General features: G+C 37.2%; 1 pseudogene; it reads right to left on the bottom strand.

Annotated features, from left to right (window-relative positions):
* Positions 1–553: 553 nt before the first annotated feature.
* The window catches only part of LOC117097412, a 28,536-nt pseudogene continuing 8,158 nt past the window's right edge, over positions 554–20,931 (bottom strand).

The following is a 20,931-nucleotide window of genomic DNA, read 5'->3' as shown; positions in this document are numbered from 1 at the left end:
AGTGTTTCATTTGTGAATGTAAACTTTGGTTTTTTGGTTTTCGTTTCTTTTCTTTTTTTTTTTTTTTTTTTTTTTTTTTTTTTTTTGAGGCAGGGTCTCACTCTGTCACCTAAGCGGAGTGCAGTGGAACGATCTCAGCTCACTCACTGCAACCTCCACATCCCAGCTCAAGTCATCCTCCCACCTCAACCTCCCAAGTAATTGGGACTACAGGTGCAGTCACCACACCTGGCTAGATTTTTTCTATTTTTAGTAGAGAGAGGGTCCAAGTTGCCCAAGCTGGTCTCTTAACTCCTGGGCTCAAGTGATCCACCCACCTCAGCCTCCCAAAGTGCTGGGATTACACATTGCACCTGGATAAACTTCTGAAATTAATGAAGTGCTCCTAAATCCTTGATGAATGAACATCTTGAATGGCAAATTAAGTTTCAAGTGACATATAAGTCAACAAGTATTTCTAAGTTTCTAAAATAAATTTCCGAATTCGAAGTTATTCTTTCTTTCTTTCTTTCTTTTCCTTTCTTTTTTTTTTTTTTGGCCGGTCTGTTTTTAATCGTGGCAGGCCTCACACACACATTCAGAGTTCACATCTTGTTGAAAGCTGTGATGTCGACACTCTGCACATGCTCCTCAAACTTGGTGATCTCCTCTTCCAGCAAGTCTGTCTCCATCTTGTCCTCCACCACACACTGAATATGCAGCTTCCGGATACCGTAGCCCATGGGCACCAGCTTGGAGGCCCCGCTCACCAGCCCATCCAGCTTGAATGGAGCGCACACATGCCTCCACCTGGGTCATGTCCGTCTCATCGTCCCAATGCTTGATGTCCAGCAGGATGGAGGACTTTGCCACCAGCGAGGGATTCTTTGCCTTCTTGGTGTACTGCCGCAGCCTCCCGTCCCGCAGCCGCCTTGCCTCCTTGTCTTCCTCCTTATTGTCGCTGCCAACAGATCAATGTCATCGTTCTCGTTATCCTCTGCTGGGGGGCGGGGAGAGCTCCACTTGGTGCATGGGAGACATGTGCTGGGTCTGCGGGGCTGTGGACCCTGGCCGGGCGAGCTCTTCTGTCTTCTCCAGCACGTTCAGCCGGGCCTCCAGCTTGGAGATGGCCCTCTGCAGCTCCTGCACCACGCCGCGCATGCTCTGGTTCTGCGCTTCCAGGCTGGCCATGTGAAGTACCAGCTCGCTGTGGTCTCCACTGGGGCCGCTGGAGGCCCCGGGGCCAAGCTCTGGCGGGAGGCGCTGGCCACAGGCCCATTCATCTGCTCGTAGAATTTTCTTTCTGCATCTTCATATTTGAATTTGTCGAGCCAGATCTTCTCATGTACTAGGAAGTTTGTAGCTATTTTTCTGACTCCAGCCAACGATGCCGCTACCAGAGATGAGGAATCGGTGGACGCGGGACGCCTAAGGGCGAAGTTACTCTTTCATAATGTACAAAACCCGTAAGTCTTCAACAGAAAGTACCTTTTTTATTGAAAAGAAAATCCTGCAGTTTGAAAATAGAAGTTTGTATTTCAGAGAGTTGGTGAGGAAATAATCCATTAAAGACTGCTTTTATAAACATAAACTGCTGAGAATAAAGTAAGATTTTAAAAAGACAATGAAAACATTCTGACATCTCAACAGGAGTTAGCCTGATGAATCCATCTCATACCAGAAGTCTTTGTTTTCTATTTCTGGCTCCTTCAGGAGCTCAAGGTTTGACCTTGGACAGGTCATTTCAGCTCTCAGAGCCTGTTTCTCTTATATCAAAGGAAGAGGCTTGTCTGTAAAATCTTTAAAGTTCTTCCGTTTCTAAAATATAAAATTATCATTCAGATACTCGTGGTATAATATTTTAAAATTCTTTAAATGTTTACAGAAAAATGTTTTGAATATTTTTCTATATACTGAGCTGCTATGTTGAGAAATTCCAGAGGTATCACTTCAGGGTACTGTTGCTCTGATGACCAGCTATTACTGGAGAGGGCTACTGTTTCTTCCTTAAAACTTGTGTATTCCCCTCAAATACTGATGGAGGAAAAAGTACATGAATCTTTATAGTAAAAGACAGATAATTAGATATAATTGATCTTAATAGATCTGTAGACAATATGGACCATTATCTACATATCATTTGTTAAATTTAATGCGTTCTAGCGCTCAGCTAAACTAATTGTATTGTGTATGTGTATATCTTAAGCACAATTGATTTCATAGATCAGTGCCCCTGGGCTAGGCAGGAAAAGGTCAAAGCTCTTAAACCAGTCCACCAAAGTATGTTAACTAAAAGCCTCAGAACTAGTAGTATTTCTCGTTAGTCTTTCAGCTGCAGGGTAGAGAAAGAAAGCAAAATCACAAGGCAAGTATTTTTCTACAGCAGTTTGATTTAGCAAATGTTGAACAAATAAAACATTAACTAAATAAAATATTGCATATATATATATATGTATGTATATTGTGTTTATTTTCATGTTGTCTGACATCCTGACAACTAAAGGGAAAATAATGTTGAAGTAGACGAACTTTGTGTCTCTGAGTTTCCTGGGCCTGAAATAATTGGCAGGGTGAATCTGAAATGCAGACACAGGAAGTCACCCTTGTTTTGATGCCTTTTTTTTTTTTCCTTTTCATGTTTATATTTTGGTGCATTTCCCTCCAATATCAAATATTACCTTGGTACTAAAAAAATCAAGAAGGGAAAATGCAGGCAGGAAAACGAGGAGAATCAGCTTGTTACTTCTCTCCCATGTATGATTGGGCTCATGTGATTGGTGCATTAGGCTTTGTAGTGTCATTTCACTCCTTTCTCTGTAGACATCAATACTAACAAATGAACTGCAAAATCCTAAAGTGTGAGGATAAACAACAATTATTTATGTATGCACATCATTTGTATGGATTTCTAACTATTGATCTTCAGGTAAATGTCTAGACAGAAGTAGATTTACATATAGGTAGTCGTGCTATACTTTTACATTTATAGTAATTAATATCTAGAAAAGCAAGAAGGAAAAGACAAAATATCACTATTATTATTTTACCTACTTGCCTCTGCAAAAACGAAGAAATAAAAGGATTGCCTTCTATCTACCTGAGACAGACATTTAAACTATAGTGAATTCAGAATCTTCAGGCATTCTCTTCAAAGTTTCTTTCAGTGAAAATTGATATGAATCAAAAATTTATGTTAAAAAAATGACAGGGCCAATGCTCCTAGCAGAGTTATCTAAATGATTTGCTAGGTCAAGCAATCGGTCAACTATTTTCCTCTAGATTGTAGGATTAGTGTATCAGGCCAGATTCTTATCCTGCACAATGTTGAGCACAGTTATTTTTGGAATCTGAGAGATCGCATGATTTGACACTCCTAAAGGAGACCTTCTAAGACTTTACTTCCAAAAAACAGAGTGGTTATTACAGTAAAATATAATTCCTATACTAAAATACAGCTGTAAAAACCAAAATGCAGTTTGAATACATTTAGAGGGAGTCTTCAGTGCTTTGTCCATTAGATAAAAAGATTGCAAATTAAAAGTACTCAAAAATTGCAGTTGACATTCAGAAACTCATTAGCTTCATTCTTTTCCAAAATCACCATAGCAATTAGTCTAAACTTTAATTGGTCAAAATTATTCATCATTAAAACACTGATTTCTAAAAGACTATTTTGTTTTCCCTCTGTCTTGGACTTAAATTTTTTAGGAATTTAAATCTTTCTCTACCAGTTTCTGAAATGATTAAGCACATTTACATTTTATCTGTCTAGAGAAGATATTCCTTCCCTTGAACTCTCATTCTGGCCTGTTCTGCTTGGTCAACTGTCAGTGGAAATTCTATGCTGATCATCTATAGATTACACGCTAATCTATATTTCCTAAGAAAAATATGTACACAGAGTTCAGTTTATATTTAGAAATCTCAGGATCTTTGGTCAATTCTTACTCCATTTTCATGATAATCCCTACATTTTTATCTCAATTTAACTTATCCCGTTTAAGATGTTGCTTCCTTATTAAAATATTTATCACCTTAAAATTATCCACTACAATTTAATATATACAAGCTTTTATATTCCTTCCTTCCTTCCTTCGTATGTGCAGCCAAACAGTCATTTGTTCATTCAGTATCTTCCAGTGCCAGCACTGTGCTAGAAACATGGGAAAAAAAGAGGAAAGAGGTATGTTCTATGATCTAAAAATGCTCATAAAGGTCAGGTAAACAAATAAGTGCACTTAAATGTTAAGAGAACAAAGACAAGAGAATATGCAGGACATGCTGGAGGCCCAGTGGAAGGTAGGGATTTTCCTATCTGGGAGGCAGGTGGTGAACCAGAAGGCTTATAGGTGCAGATGATGCTTGAACTGAGTGTTCACAGGTGCTTTTTGCCAGATAGTCTAACAGATTAAGGTGCTCTCCCTACAGAGGGAGACCCAGAGGGCCAGAAACTGAAGGATGAATTCAGGGAAAATGACAAGTAGTGCAGTCTGGCTAAAGCAGAAAGGCATATCAGTGAGGCAGGGACTAGTTAATGGATAATAACAAGACAGAGAGTTTGGATTTCAGACCACAAAATATGGTCAGGGGAAGAATCAACAAAGTTAAGCAAGAGCAATAATATGACATATATTTTTTCATTTAGACAGAATGCACTGAATATTTAAAGAAATAGAAATAAAACATTTCAGAATCTAGCTTTTGCTTCTCATTGACAAAGTCTCCACTAAGGTGGAATAAAAATGGAAGCATGGAACAGAGAGAGAGAACCTGTGTTTCTGCATGGGATGACAAGAAGGGTAGATGAGGCTCACCCAAGTGCAGTAATGTTTACAACTAATTGATCACAACCAGTTACAGATTTCTTCATTCTTTCTCTACCCCCATTGCTTCACTTGACTAGCCTTAGAAATGAAAAAAAGTAAAGAAAAAGGGTAGATTACAGAGTTCAGGATCTGTGCTTCGGTCCCCATATTTCCAGTCCTTTTCACCAATGCTTGGTAAATATGTGATTAAATAAAAAATTGTATTCAATTAATTAATTATTAGTATTAGTATTTTTTGAGACAGAGTTTCACTCTTGTTGCCCAGGCTGGAGTGCAGTAGTGCAATCTCAGCTCACTGCAACCTCTGCTTCCCGGGTTCAAGCGATTCTCCTGCCTTGGCCTCCCAAGCAGCTGGGATTACAGGCAACTGCCACCATGCCCAGCTAATTTTTTGTCATTTTAGTAGAGACAGGGCTTTGCCATGTTACCCAGGCTGGTCTTGAACCCCTGACCTCAGAGGATACACTTGCCTCGGCCTCCCAAAGTGCTGGGATTACAGGTGTGATCCACCATGCCTGGCCCTTAATTGATTTTTTCTGAAAGCTATATGACAGTGACCAAAACTATATGATTGAGGAAATATTTGTAGAAATGATATATATGACAACAATAGCAAAAAGGACAGGGGTAAATAAACAGAAGTCTTATTTTTCAAAATTCTTGTACTTTATTAGAAGCATTATAAAATTAACTGTAAGTAGATTGTGGTACTTAATAATAAATGTCGTAAACCCTATGGCATACACTAAAAATAATGTAAAAAATGTATATTTAAAATGCCAACAGAGGAATTCAAAGGAATATTTTATAACAACATCAGTTAACCTAAAAGAAGACAGAAAATAAGGAAGACAGGAACAAAAATACAGGTGAGACAAACAGAAAAGAAATAGCAAGTTATAGTTGGGTCTTGACTTTTAAAATCTGGGCTAAGAATTTCCATCTCTTAATGGGGAGAATTAATCTATTTATAACAAATATAGTTATTAATTAAGTTGGGCTTAAGCTATATTAAAATATATAGATTTTTAGTCTGGATAAAAATGTATGGCCCCATTATATCCTGTCTATAAGAGGAAAACTTTTTGTTAAGAAAATACAGATTGATTGAAGGAAAATAATGGAAAAAACTATAGCATGCATTCAATAAACTTAGGCAATATGGGGTACCTATTTTAATACCAGAAAAAAATAGACTTCAACGCAAAGAGTATTATTAGATATAAAGAAGAATATTCCATAATAATAAACTGCTGATTCATTAAGGAAGTATAACTTCCTTATATTATATATGTGGGAAGATGGAGCAAGATGACAGAATAGAAGGCTCTAACGATTGTCCCACTACCCTGCAACAACACCAAATTAACACCTATCTACACAGAAAAAAAAATCTTCAGAAGAATCAAAAATCAGGTGAGCAACTCAGTACCTGGTTTTAACTTTATTGCTGAAAGAGACACGGAAGAAATAGAAAAAACAGTCCTGAATCCCAATGGCTTCCTCCCTACCCACAGAAACTGGCAGTGTGGTGTGGGGAGCATCTCTCAGTGCTGAGGGAGGAGAATACAGCAATTGTGAGGCATTGAACTCAGTGCTGTTCTGTTAGAGCAGAAAGGAAAATCACGTCAAACTTAGCTGATGTTCATCCACAAAGGAAGCATTTAAACCAGCCCCAGCCAGAGGGGAATTGCTGATCCCAACAGTTGAAACCTGAGTTCTTGCAAACCTTGACACTGAGGGCTACAATGCTCTATGTCTCCAAATAAACTTGAAAGGCAGTCTAGGCAACTTTTAGGCAAGTCCTAGTGCTGAACTAGGCCCAGAACAGTGGACTGGGTAGGTGCAGTACATACTGAGACACCAGCTGGGGCAGGGCTGCACAGGGTAGAGTAATGCTAGCACTCCCTGAGCCAGACACCTCCAGCTCTCCCTTAACCCTAGGCTGCACAAGTCTCTCCAAAAAAGACCCGTTTCTTCCACTTGAAGGAGAGGAGAGGACAGAGTGGGGAGGATTTTGTCTTGCAATGTGGATATCAGTTCAGCCACAGCAGGATGGAGAATGGTCAGAGTCAAGAGGCCCTTGTTCTAGGCCCTAGATCCCAGACATTTCTAGACATACCTTGGGCCAAAAGGGAACCCACTGACTTAAAGGAGAGGACCCAGTCCTGGCAGTATTCATTACTTGCTAACTGAACAGCCTTTGAGCCCTGAATGACCATTAGTGATACACAGGTATTATGTCTTGGGCCTTGGATGAGTCTCTGAGACTTTCTGACTTCAGGTGAATTTCATCATCTTGCTAGCTTGGATGGCTATGGGTCAAAACTCCTTCTGCTTGACAAAAGCAGAGGGAAAAGTAAAGTCTTGCACCTTAGGTACAAGCACTGCCACAGGGGGGTAGAGCACCAAGTGGTCTCTTGGGGTCCCTGATTCTAGCACTTGACTCTTGGATAGCATTTCTGGACCTTCCCTGGGCCACAGAGGAGCTCACTGCACTGAAGGGTAAGTCCCAGGCAAGGCAGCATTCACCACAAGCTGACTTAGAGCCCTTGGGGAACGTTGGAGATAGTCTGTCAGTACTCCTTGTGGCCTGGGGAGGTGGTGGCTATGGGGTGAAGCTCCTCTGCCTTTGGAAAGGGGAGAAAGTATGGGAAGGACTGTATCTTGTGGTTTGAGTGCCAGCTCGGCAACAGTACAATAGAACACCAGGCAGACTTCTAAGATTTTTGACTCTAGTCCCTGAACTACTGGACTGCAACTCTGGACCCATGTGGGGCCTAGGGGACTTTGCCACCCTGAAGAAAAGGACACAGGCCTGGTTGGCTTTGCCACTGGCTGATTGTGTAGCCCCAGGGCATCGAGTGAACATAGGCAGTAGCCAGGGAGTGGTTACAGTAGGCCTTGGGCGACGCCCAGTGCTGTGCTAACTTTAGGTCTCACTCAGTGCAGTCACAGTAGTGGTGGCCACAGAGGTGCTTGTGTTACTCCAACATTAGGTGGCTTGGAATATAGAGACTATGTTCGTTTGGTAGAAATTAAGGAAAGAGAACAAGAGCCTCTGCCTGGTAATCCAGAGAATGCTCTTGGATCTTGTCCAAGACCATCAAGGCAGTACTTCTATGAGTCTGCAAGAACCACAGTGTTATTGGGCTTGAGGTAACTCCTAAATCAGATATAGCTTAGATCATAAAACCTAAGCCCTTTGAAATATCTGGAAAGCCTTCCCAAGAAGGACAGGTACAAATATGCCCAGACAGTGAAGACTACAATAAATACTGAGTTCTTCAATGCCCAGACACCAAAGAACATCTGACAGCATCAACACTATCCAGGAAAATATGACCTCACCAAATGAACTAAATAAAGCACCAGGGACCAATCCTGGAGAAACAGAGATATGTGACCTTTCAGACAGAGCATTCAAAATAGCTGTACTGAGGAAATTAAAAAGAGATTCACAAAAAGACAGAGAAGGAATTCAGATAAATTCTATCAGATAAATTTAACAAAGAGAATGAAATAATTTAAAATAATCAAGCAGAAATTCTGAAGCTGAAAAATGCAGTTGGCATACTGAAGAATACATCGAAGTCTCCTAATAGCAGATGTCATCAAGCAGAAGAAAGAATTAGTGAGCTTGAAGACAGGCTATTAAAAAATAAACAGTCAGAGGAGATAAAAGAAAAAAAGAATAAAAAACAATGAAGCATGCTGACAGAATTTAGAAAATAGCTTCAAAAGGATAAATCTAAGAGTTATTGGCCTTAAAGATGGGGTAGAGAAAGAGGTAGGGGTAGAAGTTTTATTCAAAGGAATAATTACAGAGAGTTTCCAAATCTAGAAAAATATATAAATATCCAAGTACATGAAGGTTATAGAACACCAAGCAGATTTAATCCAAAGACTACCTCAAGGCATTTAATAAGGAAACTCTCAATGGTCAAGGGTAAGGAAAGAATCCTAAAAGCAGCAAGAAAAAAAGAAACAAATAACATATGATGGAGCTCCAATAAGTCTGGCAGCAGACTTTTCAGTGGAAATTTTGCAGTCCAGGAGAGAGTGATGTGCCATATTTAAAGTGCTGAAGGAAAACAGCTTGTACCCTAGAATACTATATCTGGTGAAGATGTCCTTCAAACACGAAGGAGAAATAAATACTTTCTCAGACAAACAAAACCCGAGGGATTTCATCAATATCAGACTTGTCCTACAAGAAGGGTAAAAGGAGTACTTCAATGGAAAGAAGAAGACATCACTGATCAATAAGTAATCACCTGAAGGTATAAAACTCACTGGTATTAATAAGTATATAGAAAAACAGAATTTTATAACACTGTAACTGTGGTGTGTAAGCTACTCTTATCCTAAGTAAAAAGACTCAATGAAGAACCAATCAAAAATAATAACTATGGCAACTTCCCAAGACATAGTCAGTACAATAATATATAAATAGCAACAACAAAAGGTTTAAAAATGGGGTGGGCGATGAAGTTAAGGCATAGATTTTTTATTTGTTTTCTTTTTGCTTGTTTCTTTGTTTATGCAAATGGTGTTAAGTTGTTATCAGCTTAAAATAATGGGTTATAAGATAGCGTTTGCAGGCTTCATGGTTACCTCAAGCCAAAAAACATACAATGGAGACACAAAAAATAAAAAGCAAGAAACTAAATCATAACACCAAAGAAAATCACCTTCACTAAAAGAAGATGGGAAGGAATGAAAGAAGGAAGAGAAGATCACAAAACAACCAGAAAACAATGAACAAAATGGCAGGAGTAGGTCCTTACTTGTCAATAATAACATTGAATGTAAATGGACTTAATTCTCCAATCAAAAGACATAAACTGGCTGAATGGAAGGAACAAGACTCATTGGTCTTTTGCCTACAAGAAACACACATCACCTATTAAAAAATAGACTCAGAATAAAAGGATGGAAAAAGATATTCCATGTTGATGGAAACCATAAAAAGGTAGGAGTCATTATACATATATCAAACAAAATAGATTTCAAGACCAAAACTTTGAGAAGAGACAAAGAAGATCACTATATAATGATAAAGGGGTCAATTCAGCAAAAAATGTAATAATTTTAAATATATATGCAATGAACACTGGAGCACCCAGATATATAAGGTAAGTGCTAGAGCTAAAGAGAGATATAGAATCCAATATAATAATAGCTGGAGACTTCAACACCCCACTTTCAGCATTGGACATATCTTCCAGACAGAAAATCAACAAAGAAACATCAGACTTAATCTGCACTATAGACCAAATGTATCTAGTGGATATCTATAGAATATGTAATCCAATGGCTGCAGAATACACATCCTTTTCCTCAGCACATGGATTATTCTCAAGGATAGACCATGTGTTACATCACAAAATAAGTCTTAAAATATTTAAAAAATTGAAATAATATCAAGCATCTTCTGTGACCATAATGGAACAAAACTAGAAATTAATAACAAGAAGAATTTTGGAAACTATACTAATACAAGGAAATTAAGCAATATGCTGCTGAATGACCAATGGGTCAATAAAGAAATTAAGAAGGAAATTTAAAAATGTCTTGAAATGAATTATAATAGGAACACAACATACCATAACCTATGAGACACAGCAAAAGCAATACTAAGAGGCAAGTTTATTGCTATAAGTGTCTACATCAAAAAAGAGGAAAAGCTTCAAAAAACAATCTAATAAGGCATCCTAAAGAACTACAGAAGCAACACAAACCAAACCCAAAATGAGCAGAAAAAAAGAAATAATAAAGATCAAAGCAGAAATAAATGAAATTGAAGTGAAAAAAAAAATACAAAACATCAATGAAACAAGAAGTTGGTTTTTTAAAAAGTTAAAATTGGCAAGCCTTTAGTAGACTGAGAAAAAAAGGACAGAAGTTCCAAATAAATAAAATCAGAATTGGAAAAGAAGACATTACAACTGATACTTCAGAAATTCAAAGGACCATTAGTGGTTACAATGAGCAACTATATGCCCACAAATTTAAAAATTTAAAAGAAACGGACAAATTCCTGGACACATTCAACCTAGCAAGATTGTACCACGAAGAAATCCAAAACCTGAACAGACCAATAACAAATAATGAAATTAAAGCTGTAATAAAAATTCTCCCAGTAAAGAGAAGCCTCAGACCTGATGGCTTTATTACTGAATTCTATCAAACATTTAAAGAACTAATACCAATTCTACTCATACTCTTATTAATATTCTGAAAAATATAGGAGGAGGGACCACTTCCAAACTCATTCTACAAGGTCAGTGGTTACCCTGAGACCAAAATCAGACAAAAACACATTAAAAAAAAGAAAATTACAGATCCATATATCTGATGAATAGTGATACAAAAATCTTCAACAAAATACTAGCAAACAGAATTCAACAGTACATAAGAAAGATCATTCATCATGTCCAAGTGAGATTTATCCCTGAGATACAAGAATGGTTCAACATATGCAAACCAATCAATGTGATACATCATATCAACAAAATGAAGGAGAAAAACCATATGATCATTTCAACGGATGCTGAAAAAACATTTAATAAAATTAAACACCACCACATGATAAAAACTTAAAAAACCTGGGGATGGAAGGAACATACATCAAAATAATAAAGCCATATACATCAGACCCACAGCTAGTATCCTACTGAATGGGGAAAAACTGAAAATCTTTCCCCTAACATCTAGAACACGACAAGGATGCCCGCTGTCACCACTGTTACTCAACATAGTATTGGAAGTCCTAGCTAGAGCAATCAGATAAGAGAAAGATATCAAGGGCATCCAAATGGGAAAGGAAGAAGTCAAATTATTCTTGTTTGAGATTGTATGATCTTATATTTGGAAAAATCTACAGACCCCACAAGAAAACTATTAAAACTGATAAGCTAATTCAGTGATATTGCAGGATACAAAATCAACATACAAAAATGAATAGCATTTCCATATACCAATAGTGAACAAAGTGAAAAAGCAATAAAAATGCAACCCCATTTGCAATAGCTACACATACAATTAAATACCTAGGAGTTAACTGAAGAAGTGACATAGCTCTGTAAACTATAAAACACTGATAAAAGAAATTGAAAAGGACACAAAAAATGGAAAAATATTTCACATTCGTGGATTAGAAGAATTAATATTGTTAAAATGGCCACACTATCCAAATCAATCTACAGATTAAATGCAATCCCTATCAAAATACCAATGATATTCTTTACAGAAATAGAAAAAAAATCCTAAAATTTACGTGGAACCACAGAACATGCAGAATAGCCAACTCTATCCTAAGCAAAAAGAATAAAACTGGAGGAATCACATTACCTGACTTCAAATTATACTATAGAGCTGTAGTAATCAAAACAGCATGGTGCTGGCATAAGAAAAGATGCATAAACCAATGGAACAGAATAGAGAACCCAGAAACAAACCCACACACCTACAGTGAACTCATTTTTGACAAAAGTGTCAATAACTTACCCTGAGGAAAGGACAGTGTCTTCAATAAATGGTGCTGGGAAAGCTGGATCTTTACAGGCAGAAAATTGAAACTAGACCTCTATCTCTCACCATATATAAAAATCAAGTCAAAATGGATTAAACACTTAAATTTAAGACCTCAAACTCTGAAAGTACTACAGGAAAACTTTGGGGAAAATCTCCAGGACATTGGTTTGGGCAAAAATGTCTTGACCGATACCCCAGAAGCATAGGTAACCAAAGCAAAACGAGACAAATGGAATGACATCAAATTAGAAAACTTTCACACAGCTAAGCATACAATCAAGAAAGTGAGGAAACAACCCACAGAATGAGACAAGCTATTTGCACACTTCCCATCTGACAAAGGATTAACAACCAGAATATATAAGGAGCTCAAGCAACTCTACAGGAAAAAAAATCTAATAATCCGATAAAAAAAAAAATGGGCAAAAGATTTGTATAGACGTTTCTCAAAAGAAGACATACCAATGGCAAACAGGAGTATAAAAAAATGCTCAACATCATTGATCATCAGAGAAATGCAAATCAAAACTGCAGTGAGACATCATCTCACCCCAGTTAAAATGGCTTTTATCCAAAATATGGGCAATAACAAATGCTGGCAAGGATGTGGAGAAAAGGGAACCCTTGTACACTGTTGGTGGGAATGTAAATTAGTCCAACCACTATAGAGAACAGTTAAGAGGTTCCTCAAAAAAAAAAAAAAATATATATATATATATATATATTGAGCTACCACATCATCTGGCAATCCCACTGCTGAGTACATAGCCAAAATAAAGGATATCAGTATACCAAAGATATTTACACTCCTATGTTTATTGTAGCACTGTTTACAATAGGTAAGATTTGGAAGCAACCTAAGTGTCCATCAACAAGGAATGGATAAAGAAAATGTGGTACATATAGACATCAGAGTACTATTCAGCCATAAAAAGAATGAGATTCAGTCATTTGTAACAACATGGATAGAACTAGAGATAATTAGGTTAAGTGAAATAAATCAGGCACCACATGTTTTCAGAAAGACATCAGAAAGACAGACATCACATGTTTTCACTAATTTATGGGATATAAAAATCAAAACAATTGAACTTATTAACATAGAGAGTAGAAGAATGGTTACCAGAGGCTGGGATGAGTGGCGCGAGGCTGGGAAGGGAGGAGGGGATGAATAATGGGTATAAAAATTGTTGTTAGAATGAATAAGACCTGCTATTTGATAGCACAACAGGGTGATTATAGTCAGTACTAACTTAGTTGTGCATTTTAAAATAAAAACAGTATAATTGGATTATTTGTAACTCAAAGGATCAATGCTTGAGGGGATAGATTACCCATTCTCCATGATGCACTTATTTCACATTGCATGCCTGTATCAAAACATCTCATGTACTCCATAAATATATACACCTACTATGTACCCACAAAATTTTTTTAAAAAATTAAAACCAATTATATATGTGTATGTGCTAATAACAGAGCTTCAAATTCAATGAAAAAAAAAACCCACAAAATTTGACAGAACCAAAAATAGAAATAGGCAATTCCAATAATTATATCACTTTTCTCTCATGAATGTGGAACAACCAGGCAAAGAAAACAGTAAGTGTATGGAATGTCAAAACAAAAATATCAGATACTTTCGTCTAACTAACATCAACAGAATACATCCAACAACTGCAGAATATACATTCTTTTTAAGTGAACATAGAACATTCACCAATGTAGTTGATGTGCTAAACATGTCTAAATAAATTTTAAAACCTTGCAGTATTGCTGACTATAATCTCTAGCCACAATGGATGTAAATTAGAAAAAAATACATTGTCTAGGAAAGTCTGGAATATTTGAAAATTAAATAACCAACTCTAAATAATATTAATATATGGGTCAAAGGTGAAATCAGAAGAAATATTAAAAAACAGTTTGAAGTGAATGATAATGAAAGTACAACATACAAGAATTTGAGAAATGGAATGGCAAATTCATTCTTTCATGAGGAAGTAACTAATATAGAATTGCCCCCTTTCTGTAAATAATTAGAAAACTGGACCAAATATGTAAAAGAATTATTTTTAAAGATTGACCTATAGATAACAAAGGACTATTATTTGCTTAACAAATGTGTTAAGCCCTACTAGCCAGAGGAAAAACAGGTATGTAAGGATGATCACAGATTTATCTTCATAGTTCAACAGCAACTATGTGTTGTCTACATGAGATACACTCTTAATGTAATGATCCAGAAATACTTAAAAATAAAAGAATTGGAATATATGTACCATGCATTTAAAAACTATTATGATATACTAAGAAGGCTGCAGCACCATTTCTGTGGTATTCCTGCCTAAAGTATGTATCTTGAATCTAATCATGGGGAAACATCAGACAATTCAAGGTGAGCGAAACCCCATGAAATAATTGACCTGTCTTCTACAATAGTGTCAAGGTTATAAAAGTCAAGGGAAAGTCGAAGAAGTTGTTCCAGATGAAGAAAACTAAAGAGACCTGCAAGGGGTGATTCTGAACTAGAGCTTTTAAATCTAAGTCTTGTTGGAACAACTGGTCAAACTTGAATAGGACTCAAAGAGGTGGCCTAAAGAGTTACAAGAGTTAAGTGATAGTATTGCATCAGTGTTGATCTTCTGGTTTTGATGGCTGCATTTTATTACTGTAAAAGAATGTTAAATGTCTTTGTTCATAGGAAATACACACTAAAGAAGTCAGGTATTGAGGCTTTAGGTTGATAATTTATTCTCAGATAGTTCAGGAAAATATTCTTTCTGCTGTTTGTGCAACTTTTGAGTACGTTGGAAAATTTTTATACAAAAATCAACTTCAAAATTGACCATATAAATGAATACCATTGAAATACTATTGAAATTCTCAGTAGTAACATTAGATGCTAGAGATTGTGGAGTAATGCCTTCAAAATTCTCGGGGCAACAGCTGTTCATCACTGAATCATACCCTGATCACCTTTCATTCAAGCCTGAGGGTAAAACAGCAACGTTTTCAGATATATGAGAACTCAGAGTGCTCATTCCCTCTATCAGAAACTGGAGAATCAACCTTATGCAAAAGAGGCAATAAAAAATGCATCCAGTAGCGGAGAGAAACATTAAAATGACAGTGTTCTGTTGGTCTAAGAGTTAAAAAGATGGGCCAAATAGTAGCAAAATGGGAGAGTGTGCAGAGATATGTCTGGAAATTGGTATTTTCCAATGTAGATATTTTAAAATAGGTGCATGCATTCCTTTAATGATGATTAAAAAATTATATTTAATATGAATTTAAAGAAGTGAGTGGGGAAAGGAAGATTGCAAGTAAAGGCTATTTTTTTTTAACAGCAAAATAAAGGAGAAAGCAGAGAAGGTAGTTAAAAAGGATTCTATGTTTGAGAGACTGTTTTTCCTGCTAAATTAAGAGAAATAAGCACGGTAGTGTGATCTGAAGGAAAGCCAGAAACTGGGTGACCAAATAAAATGCACTAGAAAGAGTGCTTTTTCACTGAGGCTGATAGAAAGGAGGTGATGTACCATGTAGATAGAAATAATTTGTAGTCTAGTGTGCTACAGAGAGCCTCACTTTTCTTTATACAAAGGCATATTCTAAGAAAAAAATAGGGCATAGATGGATAAAGAGGATTGCAAAGCTTTGCAAAAAGTTGAAATAACATCCGCGCCTCATAGTTGAGGGAGCTAAAAGAGGAACACATAGAAGAATTGCCCAGCAGCATGGATGGTCCTGCTGAGGAGGTGAACATGAATTTTTAACAGCATTAGCCATACATTTGTATAGTGTTTTTTAAGGTTTTTATTCGAATGTTTTTGGCAGCCTGGGTGTAGCTACTAAATTTAGATTTGGGATTTGCCCAGTCTTGCAAACAAGTAATAACCCAGGGTATGGCGTAAACTAAAAAGAAAAAGAAGAGAAACTATGCAAGTATGTCAGGCAGAATTCAACTGGAGGTCAAAATTTGCTGAAATAGCAGGTAGAGTGGGATTAAAGGAGCAAAAGGTGGGGATTCTGTGAAGTTGTGGTCCATGAAAGAATGAGAAGAGGAGGGGGAGAAATTCAGAATTGAAACTGACTACTCCGAAGACTTGCTGGTGAAAAAACCTGCCAATAAAAAATCAAGCATCCTTGTATAAAAAGAAGAAAATCAAAGAGAGATGCCTAGGGACCTTCATTTCTTTTCAGGAAGTTAAGCTGGCCTAGAGCTTCTTGCTGAGCATCCTTGCATTCATGGGGATGACATTTCTGGGACAAAGCAAACTTCCACCATATCAAACTACCTGTGGATGATAAACCAACTACGATGAAGTTGGCCTTTTCCAGGTTTCTACCTTGGCACCAATTTAATACTTGAGTCCTTTCTACCAAGGTTGTTTTTTATTTATGTTTTTGATTTCTTCTGCATTCCAGTGATAGTTGTCTTGGCACACAGTCCCAGCTGCAGACAGCTTTTATCTGTAGGTTTACCTATTCAGAAAGAATAGTCCCGTTTAGGGATTTCACTGTCATTCTAAGCTTTCCACTGAGCTACGACTCTGCAGCTTTCTTTAAATTCAAGTCACTGCAGAGGGCTTTTGAAATGCTCAAAGAACGAGACAACATTTTGTACAAAGGGGAAAAAGCAACCAAAAAGATATTCCAGAACCAAGTAGATACCATGAAAAAGAATGGAAAAGAGAAGACAGTGACAGGAACCAAAAGGACAACAGACGATATGTCGAATCTGTAATAAGCCAGCCAGAAGCCCCAAGGACAAGGGCAGTAACCTGCAGATAGAGGTTTGCACGTAGGGAAAGAAATTCTTACTTTGTAATTCCCAAAAGCACCACCAAAAGTTACTAGAGGTGACAAAAATACTTCCTCTTTTTAAAATAAGGAAGTTATTTTTGGACCACATTATTAGTGAACTGGTTAGTTTTAGAGAGCTCTTCTAGAAACTCATTGAGGTATAGATTTTCAAAGTAGTGAAGTACATTATTTGAGTAAAATAACATTATGTTCAACCTAACTTACAAAAGGAATAGTATAATTAAATAGACTTGTGCCTGGAACTGAAAATATACTTAGTTAAGCATTGCCATATTTTATAAAGGATGTTAGAATCCCTTTTCGCTGTATTTAGCAATCCTAGCTGTGATACAGGATAGATTAATAGATAAGCCACAAAGTAATTGTAATCAAACATAAAGGTACAATTTAGGAAATGGGTAATGTACCTATAGATGCCTAATCCAATATGTACTTCATATGATGCCCAAATATGCCACATTTTTGGTATGTTAGAGGAGCATGAAACGAGTGATGGTCAGGAAATGATTCAGAAAGCAAGTCCTAAGGCAGCTGCAAAGCTGTAGAAGGAAAGTCCTAGAAAGCAAGTCCTAAAGCAGTTCCAAAGGTGTAGAAGGAAAGTCCTAGAAAGCTTTAATGTTTTGGGCTTGCAAATGGGTCTCTTAGTCCTCAAAATGTTTTAATAATAATTTTTCAGTCATCATTTTGTAAAAACCAATGGCATTTTCATCGAAAATATTTTGGCCTCTTGAGGTGGACTTGCAAAAAATACTGCAACAGCGCTTTTGTATCCCCACTAACCATTTTGATGAACTCAGCTGTATCATCTCCTGCCCTCACCCACTGATTCACTCTTGGTTACTGCCCTGTGTTCTTAGCATATATGGTACCCTGCCATGGCTCATTCATTCTCAGCAAGGGGACAAGGAACTCAAGAACTAGTAGCACGAGAGCAAGTTGCCTCAGGCCAGGGTTCAGACCCAGCTATAGGTCTTGCCTTGTCTCCTCTCTACTTTCTCCATTTCTTTGGCTCTCCTGACAATTTCTCATAGCTTCCCTGTTTGAGCACACATTTTGCTTTTCCCCTTGCATTTCTATTGATCATCCAGAAGCTGTTTGCTGGGGCCTCTACAACTCCCAGCTTGCAATATTTATGTCCATTCTCTTGATATCTGTGTGTATCCATTTCCCTGACATTTTAAAATGTGTTTCTCCTCAGTTTTAGCTCTTCTCCTGATTACTACTTTGCCCTGTCCCTAGATATCCTGCCAGAATTAATGTTGAATGAAATAATCTAATCAACCAAGACTCGAAATTCATACAGACTTTGAAATGGGAACAAAATCTTACATTTGTTTCTAGTGTGTCCTCATAGATTTGACTCTCACCCTTTGTACAGGGGCATCAGTGGCATTAAGTGACAAATTACTTCTGAGAGTTGTAGGGTAATTCTGTGTCAAGCTCTCCACTCAGATCCAATGAGTCACTAGTTCCTACTTATGAACGGGTATTAACTTGCTTCATTTGCAAACCCCAGCAAGAATTTTGGTCACAAGCCACAGTACCATAAGAACTGGCTTTGGAATAAGTTAGGTTTTGGTTCCTATGCCAGCTCTTCCACGTCATAACTTTGATCAGGATAACAATAATAATAATATTTTTTCTCCCAAGATTTACCATAGAGTTTGGTACATAGAAAGTACTTAACTACTATAATGAGGCATAAAAATGTTTAATTAATCACTGAGATTTAAACTGACTTTTAGAGACACCTTCTTAGCAGGTACCCAGTTCCCCAAAGTTTCTCATATCCATGGCACTCACTATAACCTTAGCAAAGGTTATCAGGATCTTCTGTTGACTGTGCTGTTCTCTCTGTACTTTTGGCCTCTTGGAAACACTGTCCCTCCCAACAGTCCATGCTGACAGTTTCAAGCTGGTGTGATCGCGTCTCTCTAGTCAGATGCTAACTTTCTGCTTCCCAGAGGTATGTCTCTCAAAGTTCGTCAGCTGACCTGAGGAACCATTTGGAAAGGTTCCTTCCTTCAATATCTCTGGCCGAGTTATGCATACCTCCTCATCAAAGACAAATAGAAAACAAGGTCAGTACGAAAGTGGTGCTTGCCTATCTCACTGTCTGTACCTTTTCCTATTATGACTAGCCTCATAATCTTTAGGTTAGAATGACTTGCACTAACCTGTTCCTAGAGTCCCTTCCTTGTCCCTTGTGGCACTTTGCCACTTGTGATTGCAACTGGTGGTTTTAAGCATGTCTCCACTTCAAAACTCCAAGCTTTATGAAAAGCAAGAAGATGTATGTACCGTTTGACTATTGTTGTATCCCCAGTTACTAGACCAGGGGTTGACATTATCACATAGCAGTTAAGAACTTGTGACCTGGAGTCAGCCTGCTTGGTTCAGCTTACAACTCCACTCCATACTATTTACGTGAATTTAGGCAAGCTACTGAAATTACTCCTACTTCAGTTTACTTTCCTTAAAACTAGATATTTTCATAATAGTGTTTACTTCTTAGGAGAGATTAAATAAGTTAATATGCATAAGCACTTGGGATAGTGTTTGGCACAGAGCAAATAATTATTAAAATAGGTACTCAGTACATATTTGCTGGATTAACAAATGCCAGAGTAGGTCCAGTCATCAGCATTCTGCAGACATCATTTAATCAACCCGAATAGTCCAGCTGCTTTAGAGTCTCTTGATTTTTTTTTTCATGATTTTTTTTTCATTTACTGCCTCTCAGGTTTTATTGCATTTGTGTCAAATGCACTTGTCTAAACATTTAAAAAAGCAAAACAGTGTTACATAGTTTTAAAAACCATTATAATTTGACTATATGAGTTTCTAAAACTTCATGTACAAGTGCTTAATTGTCTCATTTGAGGTTTTACATTGCTGATGAAATCCACTCATTTAAGAGGTAGGTAGTAACGCAGTGTGTGGGATATAAAGTAAGATGCTAGGGGTGTGTGTATGTGTGTGTGTGTGTGCGTAGGTATGTTTGTGTATATGTGTGCCTGTGTATATTTGTGTGTGTGTGTGTGTGTGTGTTAGGGGTAGAGCTGGCTATCCCAAAGGTGAATAAAATAAAGTTCCTGCTCTACAGAATCTTGAAATTTAATAAAAGACATAACCATGCAAACAACTAACTAAATCACAAGGCACAATCCTCTGTGAGCCTATGAGTATCTGCGTCCTTCTCTGGGAAAGTGTAATAATCTCTTTTTGTGTCTACAATTGTACCCAGGCTGGCATTTGAATTAGATCGTAGGCTCCTAACATTTCACTTTATCAGTTCGTACAATGCCCCACATCTCTGTGAGCTAAAATAAAATGTTGCTATTAGCACAATGTGAAAAGAATGTTTTTTTTCCCTGAAGGGAAAAAAGTAGTGCCATGAAGCTATAGAATAGGCAAGTATCTCAGTAAAACGAGTTTCCCTAAAAGGATTTCCTAAGGAACATCTTAAGGTATTTAAATAAACAAACAAATAAGACAACTGAGTAGAGTTTAAGTCTGTGCCTTTTCCTTATTCTCTAGTCCTGGTTCTTTTGACATACAGTGAAACATTTTTGGGGTTATTTATTTCCACCCCCACTCTGTTGTAATATTAAGAGAATTCTCAGAGGGGAGAGTATAGAAGTCTGTCAGCAGCAGACTCTATTCTGGCAGGAAGATTATTCTATAAAAAAAGGAAGAAATGGATTTCCTCTCCTTGTAGTTCAATATTTTCTTCCTCTACACATTGGTTAAATTCTTC

Source organism: Trachypithecus francoisi, unplaced genomic scaffold, assembly GCF_009764315.1.
Source record: "Trachypithecus francoisi isolate TF-2019V2 unplaced genomic scaffold, Tfra_2.0 Lachesis_group15, whole genome shotgun sequence".
Classification (NCBI taxonomy): Eukaryota; Metazoa; Chordata; class Mammalia; order Primates; family Cercopithecidae; genus Trachypithecus; species Trachypithecus francoisi.
This window is presented reverse-complemented; position numbering and strand designations above follow the sequence as displayed.